This window comes from Cygnus atratus, chromosome 8, assembly GCF_013377495.2.
Source record: "Cygnus atratus isolate AKBS03 ecotype Queensland, Australia chromosome 8, CAtr_DNAZoo_HiC_assembly, whole genome shotgun sequence".
NCBI classification, from domain to species: domain Eukaryota; kingdom Metazoa; phylum Chordata; class Aves; order Anseriformes; family Anatidae; genus Cygnus; species Cygnus atratus.
This window is the reverse complement of record NC_066369.1, coordinates 5,650,355-5,656,577: the sequence shown is the minus strand read 5'-3', so window position 1 is coordinate 5,656,577 and position 6,223 is coordinate 5,650,355.

Genomic DNA, 6,223 nt, shown 5'->3' with positions numbered 1-6,223 from the left:
ACAGATGTTCAGAGCCTTGTACAGCAGTGTGCACATCTGTATTTACACTTAACAACAATGCTACAACACAGATGATCACAGCAGCATGCACACAATACTTTTTGTATAATGAATAGTTCAACACCAGCACGTGATCATCAAGGAACAGCTTTGTCTCACCAACCCTTTCCGGAAGACTAAAACATAAAGCAAGCTTTGAGCAGCCTCTCCCAGCATGTCAGTTTCCTCTTCACAGAATGTTGCATAAGCTGACCCTTACATGCAGCAAGTCTGCCCACAACCAAGCATTTGTTCTTATGAATAGAGAAGGAACTTGTAAGATTACATGCGCTGTGTGATGCTGAGCACCTAAAGTCTTCAGAAAGTTCATGAAAATAACTGCTGCCTCTCAGTCAGGAAGAGTACTTTGAAGTTAAATCAATATAATACATACCCCATGAATGCAGACATCAGAAGTGATGTGCATGGCTAAATACACCAAAATATCAACAACTGTCCTGTGGCATGATTTTAGAAGAAAAACAGTAAAGAGTAAAAAAAAAATCAGACTGCAGTGAGTGGAAGAAAAATGATTTTACTTTCTCTGTCTTACAATATCCTGAGCATAGAAAGCATTTTTATACAGAGCATTACAGTACTTAAAAAAAAAGTAGTTCTGACCCCATTATCTGTTTCTATTTGTAAAGATACCCCTAAAACACCCAGATATTTAGTAGTGTCCAGTAATTACTGTGAAGACATCTTTTAGAGAATACCTAAATATTAGGCCTTGACACAGGAATTCCCCCCTCAGGAATTTTTCTGTGATGTACTCTAAAATAATTCTGGAAGTCTTTTTAATAGTTTCAAGCAGCCTAAAGATCTCACATTGTGGCAATTCCTTAGGTATCATATTCATTAGCTCCCAAATGAAATAGAAGGCCTTCAACATCTACAGAGAATGAATTTGTACTGTTCATAAAGCACTAAGTAATACCAGAACAGCACTTCTTTCCAAAATACACAACTCCAGAGTTCTTAGAAAAAAGTTTCAGATTGATGAAGAAGTTTTCATAATTAGCTTGAAAGTTATACAAAATAAGCACATAGAGAACTATTAAGAAGTGAATATATTAAGATATAAAAGGACTAGAAAAAAAGAGAGCAAGGTATCAGGTAGACAACCTGCTAAAAATTTGACAAATACAATTGGTACAACTATTAAGTAATACCTTAAATAAAGCCTGACCCTACTTAACTTTTCTGAGTACACTTAACTTTAGTTAAAAGACGTGAAAAATAGATGAACAACCTTCAACAACCCTCTCAAGAGAGCATTAGCAGCCCCCAATACAAACAGACTCTGTGTATATCCAAGACTTACAGGCAGCTGTGAGAGTTTATATGCTCAATCAGGGCCCAAAGCACACCAGTGAGCTGTTCTGGCCCTGACTAGCCACACCTGGAGCCTCACCCACACCCTGCCCAGGGACCTATTTAAGCTCAGCTCCAGGGCTAACAGTTTTTGTATGACCTCTGATGTTGCTTGGTCTGGTTTACTTTTGTTCATTTCTTTTTTTCCTATATGCTGTTGTGGCCTCTTATTCAGTTTGGTCTTAGGTTTGTCTTGTCATTGTAGATCTATTCCACAATTACTAGATGGTGGATGATCACCAGTATTTGACCTGGCTGTGCCTTGTGTTCCTGATATGATCTCAAATGTATCTTGTTGAATGCTAATTGCTGTGGATGCTGATGCCTGTTCTCCTTCCTCAGGTATTGCAGGGTGGGTTCTAGCCCTGCTAGGTATGTTACTGAACTCTCCTTATATTTCCTTTAAGGGAAGAGTTTCCTTGAGGAATATTTCTGTTGTTGTGGCTCTTTATCTTTAGATGATCCCTACTAAAAATAAAGGGGTGTTGCTCAGTTATCTTAGAAGGTTTTGATTTAAATACAATCCTTACTTTCTTATACCCCTCACTGCACCAACAAAAAAAAGTTATGTGTATATTCTGAAAGTAATAACTTTCAGTCATTTGTATCAAATATAACCTTTTTTGATCAGAGTCAAAGTCAAAGGTGTCAGATGCATGGGTTTCTAAATATATTTAGGATCTCTAATCAAAACATTCTCAAAATAGCAGAGGACTTCTTTGAAGAAAGATAAACACTATGAGTAATGTAAGAATTCTGCATTGTCATTGGGGTGAAGCTTCTGCAAACTTAAAGCACTGAATCTTATTTTGGGAGAGCTTCATACATTTTTAAACAAACTGGATATTTCTCAAGCAGGTATAAAACTCAGTGTCAAGGGAAAAACACTTTTTGAAATACCATAGTTATATCAAGGTAAAATAAATTATTCTAACATTGTGTATTATCTTACAAGTAGAAATTTTCACTTGCAAAAGGTCAGGAATTAAGTGTTTCTTCATGCACAAGTGATTTTGTGGGCAGGTTAAGTCAATATCTCTGGGCTTTTAAAATCCTCTGAAGCATCATTGCATCATTAGAGACAGAATAGTAATGTGACCTGTGTTCATCTGCTCGCCTATTTGCCGTCTATAGCATTGTTTTTCTTCTGGGCGCTCCTGTTCCTGACTTGTATCACTTTTTCCTGAGAAGAGTATTATTTAAAAAAAAAAAAAATGCCCTTGCTTTGGCTTTAGGGGACTTAATGGTATTAATGCAATGTCTGGGCTACCACCTGTACCCAGACTAGCACTTCTAGTGGCAAGGACTTCTAAGTATTCTATCTTGGCCATGGAGTAGATCAATTTCGATGTCTGAAACTAAATTAAAAAGTGGGTTCAGTGGGAGCTACATGTAATGTGGGTAAGTAAACTCTATTCATGATACTTCTCATAGAGATTTAAGAAATGCATGTGAAGTCTCAGTTCTCCAAATATGTTTGAACATATTTAGTATTAACCTACATAAGTAGTTCCTCTGATTTGTCCACTGAATGATCACTACCTTACTGTTGTATGCCTGTTTCAAGCTGTATGGTAAATGAAACTCAGGTAACAGCACCAGTCCTACAAGGTGTTCTGTGTCCTTCAAAATCATGATGTGTAACAAGAAAACCTGTGCCTTACAAGTCAGAACACAGCTAAAGCATCTCTTGCTTAACTTCCACTGACAGATAACAATTTGACTTACAGATGCTTCTGTATTACAGTTAAGAAAAATGTGAAAAAAAATAATAGAATTTGAATTTACCATTGCATGTTGTCAGAAGGTAGTAAGATTCCAAAATGCTTACTTTGATGAAATCTATGTTGATAATATAAGGCTGAGCTAATTAAATCGATGTATTAGAGCAAGTATTTATTTTATCCCAAAACAACAACAGAAAACCTGAATGTTGACTTTCCCTTTAAATATGTATTGCCTTGGTCTTTTCTAATTTTATTCTATGTATCCTGATAATTATTATTTCAGGTGCTGTAAAATTGCTGGAGGTACTCACATTTCTCAATTGTAGCAGAGATGGATATGATCTCATTAAAAATTACTCTACTTCAAAGCAGTCCCTAGAGTTAAGCCAGAAATGATTTTTGGCTCATGAAGTAGTCAATTTTCATAATTTTAAGGGTATTATGAAGTGTTTCTCTTTCACAGAAAGAGCTATATCTAGAGTAGGTACTGAATCATGCAATTCAGCTGAACTGTCTTTTATCTTTCAGTGTATTAATAAAATATATTGTCTGTATCTAGCCTCTTAGGGTCTGTGATATTTATAGCACTTCCTCTAAGTGGGTAATATTGATGTAATTTGAAATGTATTGATATACTAATTAAAAGGTCTTTTTTTAGTAAAATGTATATGTTTTTCATGTTCTGATACTATTCACTGTTGTTATAAATAGTCATATAATAGAATACAAATGTTACAGAGTTATATTTAAATCTTGGTTTTGATGCATGTCCTCAGCAAACATATCTCCTGATTCACGGATGTCCTCTATGGCTATGCAGTTCCTTCAAGCACGGTAAAAATTGCCAAACTTTTTTTAATAAGACCTCAATAAATAATGCAGTCTCCAAATCTGTCATGCAAGACCATCTGCAGAAGAACTAATAATTTTGATATTGCTGTCTTCATAATGGGGAAGACTTATTTACTGGTTATTAGAGATGTAAATGAAGCAGAGTTGTGGAACTGTATTTGTGGTCACTATCTTGAACATCCCTGCAGCAGGGCACTTCAGCCTGACAAGTGTCTGTATCTTTTAACAAGGGTAATGGCTTCCTCACAGACACAGAGCTAACACTTTATCTATTGCCACCTGCAAAATTTGAGACCTTTACCTGCTTTTCTTATTGGTATCATCTAGTCATACTACAGTCAAAGCATTTAAACATTCGGCACAGACATGTGCTTACTCCATTTTCAGGGAGACCAGTGCAAGTCTGGAGTCAGTCCATGAACTAAGTTTGATATTTGTTTCACATCTTAGATAAACAGTTGGGCCAATAAAATACAACCTGTTCTTTCAGCCTTCTGCCCTGTGTGCAAGTCAAAGCAGAAACTGTTGGCAAATATGAATTCCTGAAGCATCAAGCTTTATCTGTTCTGTGGCCTGTTTTCCCACACAACTGCTGATGGCATAATGCACAACATAGTGCTTATAACTATGTATGATCCATTTATGAAAGTCAAATCTGTCAAAACTAGCTCGTCTTGCTTCAGGAAGAACAAGTATACCTTTTACCTTTAATTTTGGACTACTGACACTAACATTTCACAGGTGCAAATGACAGCTACCAAGTACTTTTTAAAACAAAGTGTCACAATGAGGTTCTCTGTCTTGATTTTTAATTCAAGTAAGAAGTGGCATAAATCATCCCCTATCAGGCATTACTTTTAATCCACACTTCAGGTAAATTATAGCAAGTTCTCAAGCTACAAACTTGTATTTCCACTAAAACAATATTTTTATATTAATAGATAAATATTTGTGTATGTGTGTACATATATGCATCTGTATGTATGGCTCTGAAATTTGGGAAATTCAACAAAGATAAATGTGAAGTACTGCATGTGGGAAGGAATAACCTCCTGCAGTGATAGAGGTGGGGGACTGAATGGCTGGGGAGTAACCTGCTGGGAAAGACCTGGGGTCTTGGCACAGAGCAAGCTGGAGCGTGCCAGCAGTGTGGCTTGGCAGTAAACAAGGCCAGCAGTGTCCCAGGCTCTATCAACAGAAGAAGGGAGGTAATGGTCCCTCTCTACTTAGCACAAATTACACTGCATTTAGATAGTCTGGGTTGGTTTGGGGCTCTCCAGTACCTAAAAGATACAAACTGGAGAGTTCTGTAGGGGGTCACTGGGGTGTTTAGAGGCTGGAGCATTTTCTGTGAGGGGAGGCTGAAGAGCATGGGCTGTTTCAGCTGGTACAAGAGATGTGTTTTCTGCGGGCCTAGATGGAGGCCTCTGCCCCACCAGTACCTACACAGATGTTAGAAAAAATATGAGCCCAGGATCCTGGCAGTGGGGTATGCTGGGAGGATGAGACACCAGGCACAAAATGAAACAAAAGCTTATACTGGGTTAAAGGGGAGAAGTGTCTTACCCATGAGGAGAGTGAGGTGGTAGGGCAGGCTGCCTGAGGAGATTGTGCAGTGTCAGTCTGTAGAGACTTTCAAGACTGCTTCAAGTCCTCAGCAACCTGTGCTGACTACATGGCTGAGCTTGCTTTGAGCAGGAGGCTGGAGCAGATACCCCCTGAGGTCTCTTCCCACCTAATTTTGTTGATTCAATAAACCTATAATGCAATCATAGCCTTTAAAAGTGCAAGGTTACTTATTCAATAGTGTCTAACTCGGTAAGTAGTCTATGGTCAGACAGTATTCCAGATCAGCTTTATTGATTACTTTCTGAGCAAGGCTAGTAAGTTCATGCTGTAAGGCTGAAACACTCTCCCTGGTTGTACGCTGCCTGCCTATTGCACCACAAGAACGAGACTTGGTTCAGTTGCTCTGTTGTTCACTGCAGCTCTCTGTGCAGACAGCGGGCTCTCAAATGAACAGCCTTCTTGCTGACAATTTTCCATCCATTTGTTCTCATACTGACCGTGCCCTTTAAGTAGCTCCTTTTGCATTCTGACGTTTATGCTACTGATTTATGTATGAAGCAAGAGTTTCCTCTTCTAGCCTTTGTTCTAGTGGGCTAAACGAGCCAAGCTCTGTGAAAGGCTGGCAGTTGGGTCTCTAGATTATCCTAGTGACTGTTCATCTG